Consider the following 21,857-nt stretch of genomic DNA (forward strand, 5'->3'; position numbering starts at 1 on the left):
CCTTAAAACACACACACACACACACACACACACACACACACACAAACACACACATCACAAATCAAGTTAGTCTACAGCATGCATTTAATCACTTTTCTGGTTATTGGCTAATGTGTATATTGTAACTGTGTGGTGGGGCATTTGTGTCAATGACAAGCCACCAATATTGACGGCAGGATTATGATTGGCTTATTTGTCTCCGTGCACTAAAATTAATGATATAAAATTTATAGGTGATATATTTAACAAGCTGTAGCCTCTTATGCATATTCTAAGCTGTCAGTGTTGTAATGGTCACATCACTGAAGGTTAAGAAGAGGTTAACTTAGATTCATATTACTGTAATTTATTTATTAAATATTTTTATTCTTAAATAGTCTTTCTATTTAAATGATGTTTTTGTTTATTTATGTGCACTTTTAGTTGATCTCCAATGAGGTACTGAGGCATAACCTGTATATAAACCACTGGCCTAAAAAGGCTGTGGTCAACAAACACTATCGGCTTCTAGCAGATATGTTTGTTCTGTGATGTTTCTGTTTTTTTAACAAGATATCTTTCTCAATCTGTGTTGCTTGTGTAGACCAAATGAGCCCTATGTTTGTCCTGTTGTCCCCATGACTGAAATGATAGGTCAGTATTTAGGGGGGTTTGGTGGGCAGGACATTGCCTGTCCCCGTCCTTTCTGTCACACCGGCACGGGCTGCCTGGGCTCCATGGAGGGGAGATAATTGGATTTGTTGTCACCTCCAGTTGCTGCCAGGAGCGGGCGTCTGCTCCGGTTAGCGATGAAGACATCATCGTGACAGGGACCCTGAGAGGGGATCAGCTGGGGTGGTGGGCACCACTATTGATGCTCTAAAACTGCCATGTCCAAGCGGCCAGGCGTAGGCCAGCTGTTTCCCTGCTCGCGTCCTCAGGCCAGGCCAGACAGAGCCAGAAGTGGGGGGGTCCAAGTATGCCAAGGCACCAGATTCAGTCTCCGCAGAGATAGCAGGAGAAAGGAGACGTTGACCTTTGGCCGGATAGTGCTAGATGTTTGGATTTGGGCTGTGCCATGCTCCCTGCAGGTCCTGTGAAAGGGTTGTAGGCCCTGGCCAGGGCATTATGCCGCAGTAGACAAGCGTGGCGGACAACCAGGGATGGCACCTGCTTGGCGTGAGTGTGAGGTAATGACGGCTCACAGGTGAGCGGCCCCAGAGGTAATCAGTAATTAACTCTCAACCACTTCATCACCACAGCCTTGGGTCTGAACCGAGTATAACGTTGCCATGTCCTACACATGATAATGCCCTCCAAAATCCTTCCATGTGCCCGATAACATCTGTTTTGTTGTTGATTTCTTTCTTTCGTGACAATACTGTTTGCTTTAAGTTTTTCATGACAGATGTAATTCCGTCTGTATCCAGGCTGAAGTCTCATAATCTAATTATAACAAAGTTTGATTTCAGTGATTTCACTATGATTTGTCATGGTCTTAGTCAATATCAAATATATCAATGTTATGTTTTGACAGAATTTTCATTATGTAGGATGATTTGTTTTGTAGAAAGATAATAAATACATAACATAAAATCTAAATAGACCATATTTACTTATTGTGCATGTTTCATCAATGCACATTATTGCAAAGTAAGGAATAATTGACGATAATTGTGACTTCACTATAATCACCTCCATTGTGTCTTTAAAGCGATATTTCTGCCCCAAATTTAAATTACCCCATGATTTACTCACCCTCAAGCCATCTAAGTTGTATAAAATCTTAAAGGTGACATAGAATGATTGAACGGAGTATTTATCCTTGTTCTGGGATGTGACATGTAGACAAAAAAATTTGTTTGGGTCTGTAATGCCTTAGAAGCTTCCTAAAAACCTCTCTAAGAAAGCTCTATTAGGGTGGGGGATTTTAAACAAGTGGTTTTGCACCTATTTGGCTCCCCCTACTGGCTTAACTTGCAATCTCATTACTGATTGGCTGACTTTGCTGCCACTCAAAAAATGTAGCCAATTATTTTAAAGTGGAAGGGCAGTTAGATACCTGTGATGTCATAAGCATCAGTTTTTCAGATTGGGCTGTTTTCTGGCTGACATTTCTAAAAGAGGAATTTCTATGAGACTGAGATGTTTAGCATGTTTAGCACTTTTTGTATGTTTGTGAATGTGGGTAGACTACCATTATTCAACAAAGACAAGGTAAAAATGGTTTTTCATTCTCTGTCCCCTTTAAAAAATCATTGATTACTTTCAGAAGGCCTTTATTTATCCCCCTGGAGCCGTGTGGATTTACTTTTGTTTGGATAAACATTCTTTGGACTTGAAGAAGCTGGACCCTATACTCATCCGTTATAAAGATTGTAAGGGCTAGGACATTTTCAAACATATCTGAATATGTGTTCGTATGAAAAATGATGCAGTGGTGGCCGGTGACTTCTTTTTTCGAGGGCGCACGATGGGAAGTTCGTCACAACATCTATGTAGCCTAGGATGGTCCTTATTTTTCAACATTTAAAAGTTGATGCTCTCACCCCACAAATATAAAATAAAAAAATTGGGCAACATTTTTTCAATATTAATACATATTTAGAGGTTGTTCAAGACCTTTGAAGTTAAACACGTTCGTGTATTATGTGATACTTTGTGTTAGCATGTATAATTGTTTAATAATACTTATTGCAGCAATGGACTTATTTGACCATGCTCCATGCAATTCAAACTCCTGTTTTAGTTGTGATTTGTCTTTCAAAGCAAGAAAGCTTCAATGTGAATGAAGCACAATAGACGATATACACTGAGACAATGGCTAAAGCAACACAAAGCAAGTCCGCTATATGGTTACTCGGATCAGAAGAGACTGAAATAACTGGAACAAAGTTACCCTCCAAGAAGCAAGTTTTATGTGTTGTGCGTTTTTACATAGTACAGTTTTTGCAAAAATATGTGATTTCGGAAATATTCAAAAGCTTTGAGCAACCTCTAGGTATTGCACAGTGTGTTTTTATTGATATCCTAGCACATTTAGGGGGTGAGAGTTGAACATTTAAAAAAAAATTGACCCATTATAAGGACCACCCTAATGTAGCCCGTCATGTGTGTGGTTCGTAATATGTGTTCGGCGCGTCGAGTGAACCACTTGTCTTGTCAAAATAAGTCCCTTCTGCAGACGCGTCTAAAGGGTTTATGATAAAAGAGACGCTCGCGTTTGCCAGATACTCACATAATCTCATGCGTAATCAGAGTTTACTGTTAAGGTCAGGTGTTTTGCGTCTCTTTTATCATAAACGGTTTTGACTTGTGTGCAGCAGGCACTTATTTTGACAAAACACGTGTTGCACATGGTTCACATGAAGACACGAGCAACACACATGACACTCCGAACACACATTTTGAATCTGCGCCCCTCAGAAGAGCAGTCACAAGCCGCCACTGACATATGCAACACAGTTGGCTTGATGGTGTGTAAATCATTGGGTAATTTTAATTTTTGTCTGAACTATTCTTTTAATAAAAAGCAGTTTACTGCGATAAAATAGAAAGTTGAATTATCTTCATGTCATTTCCCATACCTTAGTCCAGTAAAAATCTACATACCCATGTACCAATCCCACCGTTAGCTGTCATTTATATGGCATGAGTTAGAAAGCGAATGAGGCTGTGTGGTGTTCATGTAGTGTTGTAGCGTAGCTGCTGAGTCTTGTGTTTGTGAGGTCATATCAGTAGCACAGGGGTACTGACTGTGATGTGTGCTCTGATTCTGTTTTCGGAGAGACGCGGCATTGGTAATTGGTGGGAATGTGGGTTTGGTGGGCTTAGACGTCCCCCGTCCCCCAGGGATCAATTACAGAACAACTCACTCAGCTCAGCGTATTCAAATGAACACCTGAAGAGCAGGATGGTGTGCTTTTTAAAACTATTATAAAAGTATTTCGGAATAAACACCTTTTTCAATCAGATGTAATATGTATGCATTTAAGCAAAGATATTGTCTTACATTCTAATGTTTTTAATTGGAATAAGAGGGAAAAAATAATACCGTACCTTCCACTTGAAACACATCTTTGTACGCAGGCAGGTAACAGTGACTTTTTTGACATTTCAACAACGCAGTCCAAACGAAGGCCACAGCGAAGCAGTTGACGTTTCAACCGAAACCTGCACCGTTTCTAATAAGGATTTTCTGAAGTGGTATTAATATCCCTCCGAGCTCATATTTTAAATAAATCCTTTCCTATGTTTCGGCCTTTCTTTCTCAAGGTTGTGGCCATTTGTACAGCGCTAAGAGCTAGGAGTGTTTAAGTGCTTCACAACTTGGAAAATAATGAATGCCAGAATGTTTCTAATCACTGAATCATTCATGCTGTATAATTTGCTGTAAATAGCCAAGGTGCACCATTGATTTACAGCTTGCACAGAGATACTTGACACCACTTAGCGCCCGAAAAACACTCCATATATACATTGAGGCTAGTTTATTGCTTTCAAAGGAATTCGAACCATAACTTTTAATAACATCTTTTCATCCAGCCGGTCACCTGGAACGGCACGCGAAGCTAAATTGGCACATGATGATTCCGAAGAAAGGAAATTGATTTGTTTTTATAAAATACGCTTTGATCTCAAACCATGAAAGGAAATAGTCACCTCATGGAGAATGCAAACAAGTCTCCTGAAGGTTTCGAAAAGTTGGAAATGATTTCGGCCCACGTTCTGTCACCGTGTTACCAGTTTCACCTGTGGTGACCTTGTCCTGGCTTTTTGATAGAGTGCTTGACAAATTGTAGATAACTGATGGTTTGGTTACCTTACAGATAGCATGGTGCCATCACAAGCACAGAGTAAATACACTTGTCATGCACATACATTATGGCATTCAGATATTAAACATATGTGACCCAGTCTGGGAAGCTAGAAGTCATTTTTCTACATCAAATCATCCTATACAATTTAAAGAACATTTAGTGAAAATATAACCTTGATATCTTTAATATCGAGTAAGGTCATGAAATTAATGTGAAATCAATGAGTGAAATCAAACTTTTATGCACCTAATCTCATTATTAGTTTATAGGACTTTAACCTGGATTTCACAGACAGGGTCACATAGAGCAAAGCACAAAATGAGTACAATATAAATAGTTGTACATCTGTAAAAATTGTAGACTAGACATGAACAAAAAAATATGCGGATTCTTTTAAATCATCTTATGATAACATATTTATGTACAGTATAATTGGTATAGGTAGCTAAGTTAATTATTGACCTTTTATGCACGGCACGCTAAAGATGAAATAATTACAAAAAACTCTTTCCTCACCAGCATTTTTTTTTTATAAAGTTGCCAGCCAGCGCCAGCATGTTTTATGATTTTCAAAAAAGTTGAATGTTTTCCAGAAAATCTTCTTCTTTAAATATATAAACAAACATAGCCCAGTCTCATGAAATTTCGTGATATAGTCACAGAACTTTTTGATTATTTTTTCGTGATATTGTCACGAATTTCCGTGTTTTTTCATGATCGTATCACAAATTTCTGTTTACTTGTCATTGTCAAGTGTTGGCTATTCAAATGTTTTGTCCTGTTTTCTTACCATTGTCGCTTCGGTTTAGGGTTAGATTTACATAAAATGACATCCTTACATAAACCCAACTCTAACCCTAACGACAATGGCGACGATGGTTTAAAAATCTGAAAATATAAAAAAATAAATCAGAAAAATGGTATAAACCAATACTTAAAGGAATATTCCATTTTCTTAAAAGAAAAATCCAGATAATTTACTCACCACCATGTCATCCAAAATGTTGATGTCTTTCTTTGTTCAGTCGAGAAGAAATTATGTTTTATGAGGAAAAGATTGCAGGATTTTTCTCATTTTAATGGACTTTAATAGACACCAACAATTAACACTTAACTCAACACGTAACAGTTTTTTTCAACGAAGTTTCAAAAGACTATAAACAATCCCAAACGAGGCATAAGGGTCTTATCTAGCGAAACGATTGTCATTTTTGACAAGAAAAATATCACATATACACTTTTAAAGCACAACTTCTCGTCGAGTTGGGCGGTCCCAACTGGGTCATGAGTCGCAGACTGTAAGTAAAACTGCGTCAAATGTCTCTGTTTTGTTGGCAATCTGCGTGGAAGTGCATATAATGTAAACAACAAACATTTAGTGAATCATAAGTTATCCAGAGATAGTGCGATAATGTTTTGTGTGTGTTTATTCGGAAAGAGTCGGTATAGCTGATCTGTCTTTTATAAATCTGATAAAACTAAAGACTCTATAGGTAGTCAAGATTAACATGCTTTAAAGTACACAATAGCTCCTCAGAGTATAATATTGTACCCCAAAAGGTACAACATTTCAATGTGTTGTATACCCAAAAAAGTAGAAAAGTGTAGGAAAAACATGTATGCACTTGAATTATTTTGGTAATTTAACAAACCTAGAAATGATTGACTCCCTAGGCAGTGCACTTACTAGAAAACTAGGGAGAGGATTTTTTTCCTCTTGCATCTTCTTGACTTCTATATCTCTACTTCTTATCTTTGTCCTTTTATTAAATTCTCCCTCTCTCTCTCTTCACTTACCTCTCTGTCTCTCGCTCTCTTCTTATGTGGAATTTCAATACTCCCCATTGAACGATTGGATGCTATTGTCATAGTTGAGCAGAGGGAAATGCATTTTGAATTACAGGCAGTGTTTCATTTCTGTTTTTATATTCAAATGCAATAGCACGCCTCTCGAGCTTCAGTTTTGGTCGTTCTCTCTTTTAGTTCTGTGAATTCACTCCTCGCACGTTCAGGGTGCATGTCAATTGCAAAAGTTTTTGCCATTCGCGATCCCTCCTTGAATGTTATAAACACGCCGCGTTTAATGCGACATGGATATTTGCGCATGTAACAACAGAAGTTGCAACCTACACAGTCTCGACTGTAACATCACAGAAGTGCATCTTTCTGAACGAGTGGATTGATTTATCAGGCGACATTAAGCTGAACAAACAGAAGAGTTTAGCGGGGAGGGAAGCCATCAGGTCAGATCTGCACGGCGAATAATCTCCTCTCAGCCGCACACAAGAACAAAGCCTATCTGGATCTCATCGCAACTGTGATGATATTTAAATGTAAAGCTGAGGAGATCAATTAAATTAGCTGTGGCTTCAGCCCGCCGTTCTCTCGACTGCCCCCGAGGTCACAGCGGTGTACTTTTTAGCTCTCTCCGCCGGTAATCGCTTCAAATCAAGACCCTCTTAAGCACCGCGGCCCACCTTAATTACACGTATGAGGTTGAGATTTCACACCTCTGGTAAAGAGAAGATAAAGTCAAATTGATAATAAACGCCTGAAAGATACATTTTTAAATCAGCCAGGAGTGCTGTGGCTCGCAGAGATGCCTGCTGCCCTCCACAGCACATTCAAATGATTTACTCTCTCTCTTTTTTTTCTGTGTATGTGTAAGATTCTTTTCGAATATGTTTAAGATGGCATTCAGAAATTATTTTTGATGCTATAACTTTTTCTGACACAATGTCACATTTGTCTGGTGCACTTTCAGCATGAGTGTACTTATTATAATTATCAGATTGCACATTCATTGTACTCTTAATGAGTAATATAATGAAAATGTGTTGCTAGGCTAAATAAAATAATTATTTTTACATTTTCACAAATGTAAATGCTGTATGTGTTTTACTGTACGTTCAATCTTTCATTCGTACACTGAATTAAAATGTTAAACTTGTACAGCTCTTATTGTTAAGTAGTTTTGGGCAGTACTTCAGGGTGCATGTTATAAATTTTGTACTGCGGTCAAGTAATTTTTTTTTTAAATAGCTTTTTTTATAATGTTGCATTGTGTCAAAGCATCTTTACATGAAAGAAGAAGATTTTCTGCACAGAAAACTGAAAAATGATTAAATGTACAGAATAGAGTAGTGTAGTATCATTGCAAAATTTATTATCATCATAAATAGATTATAATCTAATAAAATGCTATATATATTTTTTCAACTGTAATCAGTTTATATAAGATTAATAACACATATCGTATTAAACTACACAGTAATAAAAATTTTTAAGGCAGCTAAGTATATTTTACAGTGCATGAACAACTGTAAAAAAAAATGCAGCATAAGGTTAAAACAACTTTGCAAGTCCATTCAACTTACTATTTTAAGTTTTGGCAGGTGAAAAGTTGACGCGATAAGCGTCTGATCTGAACTTTACTTCCGGTTTCTGTTTGTTTAATGGTCTAGTTGCTGACACTGAACTCTTAAACAAAAACCTTGTTGAAAATAACAAATGTTTTGGGTTCCTATGTAATGTATGTGTTGTTTATTTTGCTTGCTATATAAATAAACGACTTTAAAAGGACTTTGTTATTTATTCTTCGCAGAGTTTACCGGAAGTTACGTGAGGACCACGAAAGCCGCTTGTTTATGTTGTTACTGCTGAAACCGTCCATATCAAGTTAAAATTGTTTAACTTATAAGTTAAAGTAACATAAATATATGTTGATTTTACAAAAATGGTGCGTATATAGAGAAATTATAGCAACATCATTAAGTGCATCCAAACACCAAAGTAAAATATATTGACGTCTTTAAGACTGTAGTCAGTAAATGAATGTAGTTTAGTAGTCTCAGAAATTTTTTTTTGAGTAGTTTGTTATAACTCGATTTTTTTGTGGATAAAAAGCTACATTATGACCATTGTTTTTTGCCGCTTTTACTAATTGCATTTATTTAACATGAATTTAATTAATGCTAATTTGTCATTCATTAAAACGACAAGGAAAGACTGAATAAAATGAGAAGTAATGGCGTGCCTCTTAAACTTTAGGATAATTTGCACGAAACAGACAGAACAAAACAGTTCATTAATGTAGCTAAACTATTTCTTCCAAATTGAACAGTCCTGTGTCTATTTTTATTAATTTAATTTAGTCAACTAATGCTTTAACACATTAGCAAACACATGGTCCTGTCCATAACCATCTTTCTAATATATTTCTCCGATCACATGATTTTTTAAAAATCTTATATTAATTTCCTCAATGTTAAACATCCATCTTTCCTGCGACTGAGGTTTGTGCCCATTTAGTATGCAATAGTGACATCTACAGTCGGAGATAAAGCTTAACTCGGTGTAGGACAATAGAGAGCACACTTTTGATGCAGGTCATTGTGTATGTGTGTGTACGAGAGAGTAAAAGAGAGAGAGAGAGAATATGTTGGTAATTATAGCTATTTATGTTAAGAGAAAGACCCAGTCAGATGGCGAAGTGCATTCATTAACATTTACTTAGTGGTGAAGTCATTATCCACTTCCCCACTAACAGAAAGGGAAAAAGAAAAGATAAAGAAAAATATTAATGTGCTGACATAATGACAAATTCAAAATCCAGAGATGGCCTTAAATAGACTGTAGTGAGTGTTAAAAAGCAGTTTGCTTGTTCAACTGAGAAACAAATGCGTTTGGCACTGTTTTCATACAAAGAGTGACACTAATTCTCATTGTCATCGTGGTAAACAAAGAGATGATGCAAACAAGCAAGACTCTTTTCATCACAAAGCATTAGCCGACCATCTCGTCTGTTCATTGTTTAAAATTATTATACTACATGAAAACTTACGAATTACATTAGGTCTATATAATATGCAATATATAAGTTTTACTTTCTCATCAAAAATAAGGAAAACAAGATTTATTAAAGAAGCATCTTTTGAAATAGTCTTAACCCGTATTGCCTGGATTAAAAATAATATACAATACAAGCATAGTTTTTTACTGGCATCTCAAATGTTGAGTAATTTACATATATTAGCATATAAAGTAATTGGCACAGATGCCAAGAAAACACTGTAAAACAGATTAATTGTCATCCACCAGCCACAGTGACATTGTTAAAAATGAGATGCTTTTAAGAAGCCAATTATCAGAGAGTTTCCAAAGTAACCCGTTTTCATCCCCGAATATCACCCATAGCAGCTTCACATGACTTTGCAATGAATCCTTAACCAGTCGCGAGTTTTCATAAATTGTACTTAAACTATACTTGTAAATTCCCCACAAGTTTGCTTGAACTTGGATGGCATTATATCGTTACAACAATAATTGCATTTTGAATATAGTGTAAAGTTAACATCAGTGGAGCTCTCTTGGGCAATATATAGGGTAATTTAAGGTAACATTTAACATTTAAGGTAAACTAAAGATTAAGTGTCGTAATGATTTATTACAGAGAACACATGGCTGTTGAAGAATACTTGTGTAGATCTCGATGATGTGTCACCTGCCCTGTGTTGAGTAGTTTTTGAGGCATATGGGCACAGCCTCTCTCTTTCACACACACACACACACACACACACATATACACAAACTCTGGCTGGTAATAGATTCTGCTATGCTTTGCTGGAGCTCTAGTTTTATCCCCTGTAATAATTGGATAGTGGCTTCATTTATAAGGCTGTCCAAGGGAATGCAGAGTGAACAAATGAGCTAGTTTAGTTGCCAAGACCACTGCTCAGGGAGAAAGCTTAAATGACTCCCATTTTCACAGGCATTGTGCGATGGCTACCTTAAATAATATTGAGATTACACAAGGGACAGAGAGACCTGCTGAGGATCTATTGTGGAGATAAAAGGAATGAGAAAATTAAAAGATTTTAGGGGGTGGGGAAACAAAACAAAAAAAGGATGATGAAAACAATACCGTCTATGCATGATATTGAACATGACTGCTGAGAACAGAATAAACAATTTTTGTAGTGTTTTTTTACACTTTTTGCATAAATATAAGTATGGGTATTTGACAAGTAACATATTAACGGTATTTTATTGTTTGTTATCAACATTAATATTTTAGGTATTTTTTTATTATTAGCCCAGTCTCACGAAATTTTGTGATATAGCCACAACTTTTTATTTTTCGTGTTTTTTCGTGATCGTATTACAGTAACACTTTACAATACACTGTAAAAAATTATTTGCTGCCTTAAAATTTTTGTTGAATCAACTTAGATTTGCAAATCATTTCAACTTACTATTATTTATCTTGACAAGAGATGAGTTGTTGTAACTACAGATGAGTTGGTTATAACTTATAAATTTGAAAAAAGTCAAATTCATTTTATAAGTTGAAGCAACTCATCTCTTGTCAAAATAAATAATAGTAAGTTGACATGACTTGTAAATCTGAGTTGATTCAACAAAAAAAGGCAGCAAAGAATTTTTTTACAGTGATTAGTTAACTACATTAGTTAACATGAACTAATAATGAACTGCACTGATACAGCATTTATTAATCTTTGTTAATGTTAATTTGAACAATTACTAATACTTTATTAAAATCTTGTTAACGTTAGTTAATGCACTGTGAACTAACATGTACAAACAAGTAAAAGCTTTATTTCTATTAGCTAACATTAACAAAGATTAATAAATACTGTAACAAATGTTTTGCTCATGGTTTGTTCATGTTAGTTTATACATTACAATAAGGTTCATTAGTTAACATTAGTTAAAGTGTTACCCGTATTACGAATTTCTGTTTACGTGTTATTGTCACGTATTGGTTACTCAACTGTTTTGTCCTATTTTCTTACCATTGTCGCTTTGGTTTAGATTGACATAAAATGACATCCTTACCCAACTCTAACACTAACGCCAGGCGACAAAGGTTTAAAAATCAGAAAATAAAATAAAAATATTCAGAAAAAATTGTATAAACAAATACTTAAAGTAACGTCCTAACGCAAACACAAAATCTAACCCTAAACCGAAGCGACAATGGTTTGAAAATAGGAAAAGCAGTTGACCAATACATGAAAACGTTACATGTAAACAGAAATTTGTGATATGATCACGAAAAAATGCGGAAATTCATGACAATATCATGAAAAAAAGAATCAAAAAGTTACGTGACTATATAACAAAATTTTGTGAGACTGGGTAGATTATTCACACTTTTTCATGCTAAATCATATTACAGTTGAACCTTTAGTAGACTTTAATAGATTGTTTTGCATTTGATGTCTGTATTGATATTAGAATGTGTATATTGATATTATTGGCATTATTGATATTGATTTAATGGCTCAATAAAGCAGAGGCAGACACTACTTGAGTATTTTAAGTAAATTTTCCAAGTGTTTGTCTTTGGAAAATTTTTACTTTACTAAAAATTGTTCACTACATTCTAAATCATACTGTGTTTTCCTTTAATATTGCATATTAAAACGGATTTAATACCTAATTACATAAAAATTGTTTACTTTTACTGTTCTTGTGTAAAAGTACAAAAAATACTTTTTACTTAAGTAAAAGTAAAAAAAAACCTAGATGTTTAATGTAATTAAATATTAAATATAAACCAAAAACTTGAAATTATGAAATGTAGTGAAGTAAAATTATGCTAATATGCTTTGGAATGTATGTAAAAAAAGATAAAATACGAATACTTAAAAATTTACTTTTATAAAAGTAGTGTCTGCAAAATATTTAAATATTTGAGATAGATAGATAGATAGATGGGTATCCCCATTTAGAGCCGTCTGACCTCGGTCCGAGCCCCCAAAATGCATCTCACCTCTTACTCGGCGGTCTGAGAACGCCGTCTTCCCCTTTCTCATCCTTATTTGTATTCGTTAATGACTTTATAATTCCCGGCCAGCAGGAACCTGCTTTTATCTCTATTAGTTTAGTAGCCTGGCAAACAAAGGGAATCTGGGCTGGTGGCACCATGCCAGCAGGAGCCTCCACCATAAAGGTTCCTGTCCATCTGTGTCGCCTTAATGACGAAATACAACTTAGCTTTCCTCTTACTGTTTTTGTCCTCCCTTGTGCCTCGTCTAAAGATGCTTCTACTCCGTGGCGATATATATATATATATATATATTCCTTGTACCGGAGCTTGTATTGATCTCTGTGAAGGCCAGTGAAGTGTAAAAGAGACTTGTGTTTTTCCCACAATGAGAAAATGACAACTCGCTCTGTGTGGATGTTCGGGGAAAAGCACTTGATCGCAGATATCCTGGGGTGACGTTTCAGAAACATGCCTCGGAATGTGTCCAAAATTCATTCGGGTTGTCATGGCGGAACGCGATATCTTTATTGTCTGAAATCAACACGTCGGATCGTGCGCGTTTACCTCTCGGGCCCTCCATGAATGAACGATTTAGGATATTTCCAGCTCTTTGAGGGTCATTTCATATGCTCAGAATATCATAAACAGCCAAACATCGCTTCCATCAGGCGTTAATTTGACATTTGTAATGCATGTGCAGCGTTGCATGAATGCATTCATAAGGCCCAAACAGAGCGAATGTTTCATCTCAAACTTTTGTGAGACCTGATGTTCACCCTCGATGTTTTGCTCGCTCGTTCTCTCTCTCTCTGTGTGCGTGTGTAACATGTCAGGATGTCTGCATTCTCCTCTCATCTGAGATGCTGGTCAGATCAGGCGGCCCTTCATTGTATATTTTACCTTGGAGTTGTTTTGATCTCACTGAAGACAGGGAGCAGCTTCTTTCCATTTCCCTCTCTGTTTTTTATATTCCTTCGGCAGCCCGTGTGTCTTTTGCATGCATTGTCTTTGAACAATGCTCTGTTTGAACAGCGCGCTCGCAACTCAGGATACAGGCGCGTTCGACGGATCGACTTTTATCACCTGCTTTTCCCAGTGATTCTATTAACGCTTCTGTTTCATTAAAAAAGGGGGGACGCGACCAACAGACAGACGCACAGCAGACGAGGAAGACAAGAGTGACTTCAAACAAAGTCAGTCACAAGATTGCCACAGAGCGCAGACAGCCCTTCATTCGGAGGGACTGACAAAGCAGGCCGGATGAGGCGTACGTGTGTGTGCGTATGTGTGTGTGTGTGTGTACCTGTGAGGTGCTAAATCATTAATTAGAAGGAAACCACTTCTGTTTCTCTAATGCACTGTTGCTAATCCGTGAGCATCCAGACATATGGTCCCGCTATCAGACTGATCCAACAGGCTGAGTGGGTCAACAGTTATGTTTACTTGTGGAGGTCATCATACATCGAAGCATACAGATAACCGGCTTAAAAAACAAACATGCACATATAAAGGACAGTGAAATGAGAAAGATAATTAAATGAAATATGTAAGATTTACATGTGATCACCCATGCAAGGACATTGAGCCAATGGGGAACACTTTCCTCCAGCTATGAAAAAAATTTAACTTTTGGGCCATGTTTCAGACAAGACTAGGACTAGGCCTTAAATAAATTTAGATGTTTAAGCATCTTTTATAAACATACCAGTAAAAGGCGTTACTGGTGTGTATCTTGAGACAAGTCAATGGCACTGACTGTTGAGACAGCTCCAACATGTTTCTTAGTCTAGGAGTAGCCTTAACCAGGGCTTAATATGATTAATATAATATTAAATTGCATTGTCTATAAAGCTGCTTTGATACTATATGTATTGTATACAAATAAAATGTTCACAAACTGGGGGAGTGCCGGGGGGCCCAGTATTATGATCGCACACTGCAAAAAAATGACTTTCTTACTTAGTATTTTTGTCTTGTTTTTAGTACAAATATCTAAAAATTCTTAAATTAAGATGCATTTTCTTGATGAGCAAAAAGAAAAAAGTATAGTTTGTAGACAAAAAACATAACATTTAAGTGAATGCATGCTTAAAACAAGCAAAAATCTGCCAATGGGGTAACAATTCTCTTGAATTTTTCTTGAATTACATTGAAAAAACTTTTTGGTATAGTATAATATATTTGATTAAACCTCATTATTTCTACATAGTAATATTAACATTTATTAAGAACTAGATTTTCCTAAGTAAAATTATTATAAATACACAATTAATTTGTGTACAGAATTTACTGTGCGGGAATAGTAAGTCGTATTATATATTTTCTTGTATTATTTAACTGTTTTATTGTTACTGCACATAGTACTAAAATATTTAGGTCAATTTTAATCAAAAACATTCAAGTCAAAAATTTGAGTTCATTTAACTTAAGCTTATAAAATCCTTTTAACTAAAACATTGAAGTAAAATGAACTTTATTTGTACATGTTGTAAGGAATACCCACGATCATTTGCGCCTCAATATTTAGATTTTTTTAAAGATTTTTTACAGAATAAGAACTGATAAGAACTTTAACTACTTAAATATTTGTTAATAAAATGTCATAAAGGTTTAAGCTCTTATATCATTGATGTTGTTTTGTTGTAAATGATAATTTTGTGAAGTCACCGTTCAGGTAATCAGTGTTTCCAGTGTTTCGTTTGTACTTTTCTCGTAAAAAAGCAGTACATTTTACTTAAAAAAAGTTTTTGCAAATTGTTACGAGGATTTTTTTAAAGTAAATTTTACAAGTTGGTTTATTCAGTGTATGGGGTGGTTTCCCAGACAGGGCCTAAGATTAGTCTCAGACTAACTTAAATGTCTTGATCAATAAACAAATAAAATATATCAAATGAACAAATGAAAACAAATTTTAAAATATATCAGTGCGAGTGTTGTGTCTCAAGATGCACACCAATAGTGTTTATTTATAAATTATGCTTTTAAAAATGACTTAAATATCCTAATTTAGCTTAGTCTAGGTCTATTCTAGATTATTTTATCATGATTTTTGACCCATGATTTTTTTTTTGGGGGGGGGCACACGCCGAGAAGTTTGAGAACAACCGAATTTAATTATTCTAGTTAGAAAAAGCTTTTATCAAAAATGACTTAATACAGGCATAAGTGATTGATCAATATTGCTGCCATTACTGGGTGTCAATATTGGCCTATTTTGATCCTGTATATGAGGAAAATGAAAAAAAAAAAGTATATTTCTTTAATCTCTCTGTGTACTGGCTTATCTGAACGTTGTGACTGAAACTTTATATTACTGACACTTCTTGTGTTTATTGCCTTCTTTAAGAGGAATCACTTGTTGTATTTCTCAACAGTAAGTCGCCTTGGATAAAAGTGTCTTACAGTTATGTGAGATGAATAAATGTGTAAATTATGCCACAACTGAATTATTATAAATTATGAATCATTATTTATGTAAATATTGCATTATTTGTCTTTTAACTTTAATTATATTTTTAATTTCTAATATTTCATATTTTAAAATTGAATGTGAACATTACATGAAAGTAACAAAAACAAATGAAGCTTTCAAAGATGAGTGACCTATATTTGCATTTACATTTATGCATTTGGCAGACACTTTTATCCAAAGTGACCCCGTGACCTTTTGCACTGCTTATGCAATGCCTTACAACTACCACTAAGCTATACAGGAGCACTTATATGAAATATAAGACATAATAAAACAAAACATTAGCTCCCAAACTTAAAGAAACACCCATCTATGTTCCTCCCCAAATAAAGAGTGTCAAGTTTACTCCAAGCGTCAAAGTTGATGCATCTCACAAAAAGTGTCGTTTGGAGCCTGTATGACGCTGCGTCGCTCATCCGCCTAGATCCTGCGGCGGGCAGCGGCGTTGAACTCTGACTCTGGCACAGGAAGTAAAGTCAGCAGCCATGTTGCTGCTGCTCCAGAAGGCAGTGGCTGTGCTCGCGACGGGGCTCTTCCACCCCGCAGCAAGGTTGGCACGGTACGGAGGTGCTGGTGGCGCGGTGCTGGTTCTGGCGCTCTTGGCTGCTGAGAGCAGTGCGTGCCCTCTGTCATTCATGGGGAGTAGCTCTGTCCAACTGTCACTTCCTGACAGGCTGATAATCAATCTCTTTATTAACTGCTCTGTTGCAGACGGCCCGCCCGGTAGGGAGGATGGGCAGCTTGCTTGGTACACCGCAGCATAGCGACCGCCACAGAGCTCCGCTGGGGTCGGGAGGTTGGCACCGCGAAACAGCGCCGCTTCCAGGCTGGGACTATTCCTACCACCGTTACGAATCACAAGGGTGGCATCCGGGGCCTAGATGTCCCTGGTGATAATTTATAAGATGGAAGCCATATCTCATGAGCGCTGTCCATGAGCCAACAATATTCATCCCTTCTGTGATTTTGTTTAGGAGGGTTTTTTAAGCTTCTTTCTTTCTTTTATTTTTAAGTGATTTTAAGTCTGCTTCAAGTCCAATCTCATGGAAATTTATTTTATGTGGTGGGTAATTTATAAGTTTTCGTATAATCTGCTTCCACCCCAGTGACGTTGAGGTTAGGGGTGCGGGCGGCTTACTGCTTTTTCTAATAATCATATGTAATTCACTTTGTACAAATTCATACAACCTGGCTGATTCCTCACAAGCTGTGTCCAATCAGTGGCGGATTTAGCAAATTGGGGGCCCAAGGCGAAGGTATGTATGGGGCCCCCTATCCGATCAATAGAAGAGAACGAAAATTTTTTTACTCCAAAATGAAAATGGAAAGCAGAGAACACACAAAGTGTAGCACTACACAAACCAATAGAGAATAAGTCAATTAAAGAGTAAAAATCCTGGATTTTTTTCTTAAACATTTAGCAGTTTTAATCAGGACTGATGTTGATTAACAGATTTATGCAAAAAAATTGAAACCAAATATTTATCTGATTTTACAGCAGTTTAATTTAGTGGATGTTTCTTCACGAACATAACGAAAGGGTTGTGAATTTGCCCACAGTGTATTGTTGAGTTTTTGACAAATTTTCAAAGCATTTTCCCAAAATATGTGTCAAAATAAGATTTGTCACCAAGAATCATTCCATTTGCTGAAACACAGAGAAAGTTGTGGCCAAATTAAGACTCAACAGCACCTCATAGTGGACGAAAACATCCCCAACATAACATAAGGGTTAAATTAGTTTTTTTTTCTGTAGTAACGGTATTTACTTCACCACAAAATCATTTTTATCAGTGTAGGGCTAAGGCTATTACTAAATTACCACTTAATTACCAAAGCCCCATTTTCGTGTTTATATTTGTTTTGATGTGTCTCTGTTCATGTACTTTCCCAGTTTTCCTGTCACTCTGTGTTTATCTTTAGCGCAGCGCGAAGCTATGTGTCCAATCAGTGGCGGATTTAGCAAATTGGGGGCCCAAGGTGAAGGTTTGTATGGGGCCCCCCTATCTGATCTATAAAAGAGAACAAATTTTTTTTACTCCAAAATGAAGATGGAAAGCAGAGAACACACAAAGTCTAGCACTACACAAACCAATAGAGAATAAATCAATGGGGCAAAATCAGCCACGAACAGTAAATGAGGGAGAAAAAATGTAAATCTCATGCTGCACAAAAACTAGCAATGCATCAAAGCCAATGCTGTTACTATTTTTTCACATGCCTAAGACTGTGATAAAAGGTAAAAATCCAGTCCACAATCACTTTTTATATTGAAAATAAGTAATTGTATGCATGTTTCCCCAAATCAGTTTTAAATTTTGAAAAAAATCATTGGCAATTAAAGAGTAAAAATCCTGGATTTTTTTCTTAAACATTTAGCAGTTTTAATCAGGACTGATGTTGATTAACAGATTTATGCAAAAAAATTGAAACCAAATATTTATCTGATTTTACAGCAGTTTAATTTAGTGGATGTTTCTTCACGAACATAACGAAAGGGTTGTGAATTTGCCCACAGTGTATTGTTGAGTTTTTGACAAATTTTCAAAGCATTTTCCCAAAATATGTGTCAAAATAAGATTTGTCACCAAGAATCATTCCATTTGCTGAAACACAGAGAAAGTTGTGGCCAAATTAAGACTCAACAGCACCTCATAGTGGACGAAAACATCCCCAACATAACATAAGGGTTAAATTAGTTTTTTTTCTGTAGTAACGGTATTTACTTCACCACAAAATCATTTTTATCAGTGTAGGGCTAAGGCTATTACTAAATTACCACTTAATTACCAAAGCCCCATTTTCGTGTTTATATTTGTTTTGATGTGTCTCTGTTCATGTACTTTCCCAGTTTTCCTGTCACTCTGTGTTTATCTTTCGCGCAGCGCGAAGCTATGTGTCCAATCAGTGGCGGATTTAGCAAATTGGGGGCCCAAGGTGAAGGTTTGTATGGGGCCCCCCTATCTGATCTATAAAAGAGAACAAATTTTTTTACTCCAAAATGAAGATGGAAAGCAGAGAACACACAAAGTCTAGCACTACACAAACCAATAGAGAATAAATCAATGGGGCAAAATCAGCCACGAACAGTAAATGAGGGAGAAAAAATGTAAATCTCATGCTGCACAAAAACTAGCAATGCATCAAAGCCAATGCTGTTACTATTTTTTCACATGCCCAAGACTGTGATAAAAGGTAAAAATCCAGTCCACAATCACTTTTTATATTGAAAATAAGTAATTGTATGCATGTTTCCCCAAATCAGTTTTAAATTTTGAAAAAAATCATTGGCAATTAAAGAGTAAAAATCCTGGATTTTTTTCTTAAACATTTAGCAGTTTTAATCAGGACTGATGTTGATTAACAGATTTATGCAAAAAAATTGAAACCAAATATTTATCTGATTTTACAGCAGTTTAATTTAGTGGATGTTTCTTCACGAACATAACGAAAGGGTTGTGAATTTGCCCACAGTGTATTGTTGAGTTTTTGACAAATTTTCAAAGCATTTTCCCAAAATATGTGTCAAAATAAGATTTGTCACCAAGAATCATTCCATTTGCTGAAACACAGAGAAAGTTGTGGCCAAATTAAGACTCAACAGCACCTCATAGTGGACGAAAACATCCCCAACATAACATAAGGGTTAAATTAGTTTTTTTTCTGTAGTAACGGTATTTACTTCACCACAAAATCATTTTTATCAGTGTAGGGCTAAGGCTATTACTAAATTACCACTTAATTACCAAAGCCCCATTTTCGTGTTTATATTTGTTTTGATGTGTCTCTGTTCATGTACTTTCCCAGTTTTCCTGTCACTCTGTGTTTATCTTTCGCGCAGCGCGAAGCTATGTGTCCAATCAGTGGCGGATTTAGCAAATTGGGGGCCCAAGGTGAAGGTTTGTATGGGGCCCCCCTATCTGATCTATAAAAGAGAACAAAATTTTTTTACTCCAAAATGAAGATGGAAAGCAGAGAACACACAAAGTCTAGCACTACACAAACCAATAGAGAATAAATCAATGGGGCAAAATCAGCCACGAACAGTAAATGAGGGAGAAAAAATGTAAATCTCATGCTGCACAAAAACTAGCAATGCATCAAAGCCAATGCTGTTACTATTTTTTCACATGCCCAAGACTGTGATAAAAGGTAAAAATCCAGTCCACAATCACTTTTTATATTGAAAATAAGTAATTGTATGCATGTTTCCCCAAATCAGTTTTAAATTTTGAAAAAAATCATTGGCAATTAAAGAGTAAAAATCCTGGATTTTTTTCTTAAACATTTAGCAGTTTTAATCAGGACTGATGTTGATTAACAGATTTATGCAAAAAAATTGAAACCAAATATTTATCAGATTTTTACAGCAGTTTAATTTAGTGGATGTTTCTTCACGAACATAACGAAAGGGTTGTAAATTTGCCCACAGTGTATTGTTGAGTTTTTGACAAATTTTCAAAGCATTTTCCCAAAATATGTGCCAAAATAAGATTTGTCACCAAGAATCATTCCATTTGCTGAAACACAGAGAACGTTGTGGCCAAATTAAGACTCAACAGCACCTCATAGTGGACGAAAACATCCCCAACATAACATAAGGGTTAAGTTAGTTTTTTTTTTGTAGTAACGTTATTTACTTCACCACAAAATCATTTTTATCAGTGTAGGGCTAAGGCTATTACTAAATTACCACTTAATTACCAAAGCCCCATTTTCGTGTTTATATTTGTTTTGATGTGTCTCTGTTCATGCACTTTCCCAGTTTTCTTGTCACTCTGTGTTTATCTTTCGCGCAGCGCGAAGCTATGTGTCCAATCAGTTGGGGGCCCAAGGTGAAGGTATGTATGGGGCCCCCCTATCTGATCTATAAAAGAGAACTACATTTTTTTACTTCAAAATGAAGATGGAAAGCAGAGAACACACAAAGTGTAGCACTACACAAACCAATAGAGAATAAGTAAATGGGGCAAAATCAGCCACGAACAGTAAATGAGGGAGAAAAAATTTAAATCTCATGCCGCACAAAAACTAGCATTGCATCAAAGCCAATGCTGTTACTAATTTTTCACATGCCCAAGACTGTGATAAAAGGTTTTTTTAAAATCCAGTCCACAATCACTTTTCATATTGAAAATAAGTAATTGTATGTGTGTTTCCCCAAATCAGTTTTGAGTTTTAAAAAAATATTTGGAAATTAAAGAGTAAAAATCCTAGATTTTTTTCTTAAACATTTAGCATTTTTAATCAAGACTGAGGTTGATTAACAGATTTATGCAAAAAAAATTGAAACCAAATATTTATCTGATTTTACAGCAGTTTAATTAAGTGGATTTTTTTCACAAACATAACGAAAGGGTTGTGAATTTGCCCACAGTGTATTGTTGAGTTTTTGACAAATTTTCAAAGCATTTTCCCAAAATATGTGTCAAAATACGATTTGTCACCCAAAACCATTACATTTGCTGAAACACAGAGAACAACAGCACCCCATAGTGGACGAAAACATCCCCAACATAACATAAGGGTTAAATAGTTTTTTTCTGTAGTAACGTTATTTACTTCACCACAAAAATTTTATCAGTGTAGGGCTAAAGCTATTACTAGCAGAACTAGACCGTTGACTCACCAAAGCCCCATTTTCGCGTTTATATTTGTCTTGATTCGTCTTTAATCGTGTACGTTCCCAGTGCTCCTGTCACTCTGTGTTTATCTTTCGCGCCGCGTAGCGCGCACCGTTACGGACTAGTCCATTTCATTGTGAAAGAAGGGGGTGCTTGTGTGAAGTGAC

The 21,857-nt window shown here is 36.0% G+C and overlaps 1 protein-coding gene across 2 annotated transcripts in view; it reads left to right on the top strand.

The window, feature by feature from the left end:
* LOC129418142 (protein phosphatase 1 regulatory subunit 37) overlaps window positions 1-21,857 on the top strand; it is a 62,319-nt gene that overhangs the window by 38,227 nt on the left and 2,235 nt on the right. The window lies entirely within an intron of this gene.

This window comes from Misgurnus anguillicaudatus, chromosome 7, assembly GCF_027580225.2.
Source record: "Misgurnus anguillicaudatus chromosome 7, ASM2758022v2, whole genome shotgun sequence".
Classification (NCBI taxonomy): Eukaryota; Metazoa; Chordata; class Actinopteri; order Cypriniformes; family Cobitidae; genus Misgurnus; species Misgurnus anguillicaudatus.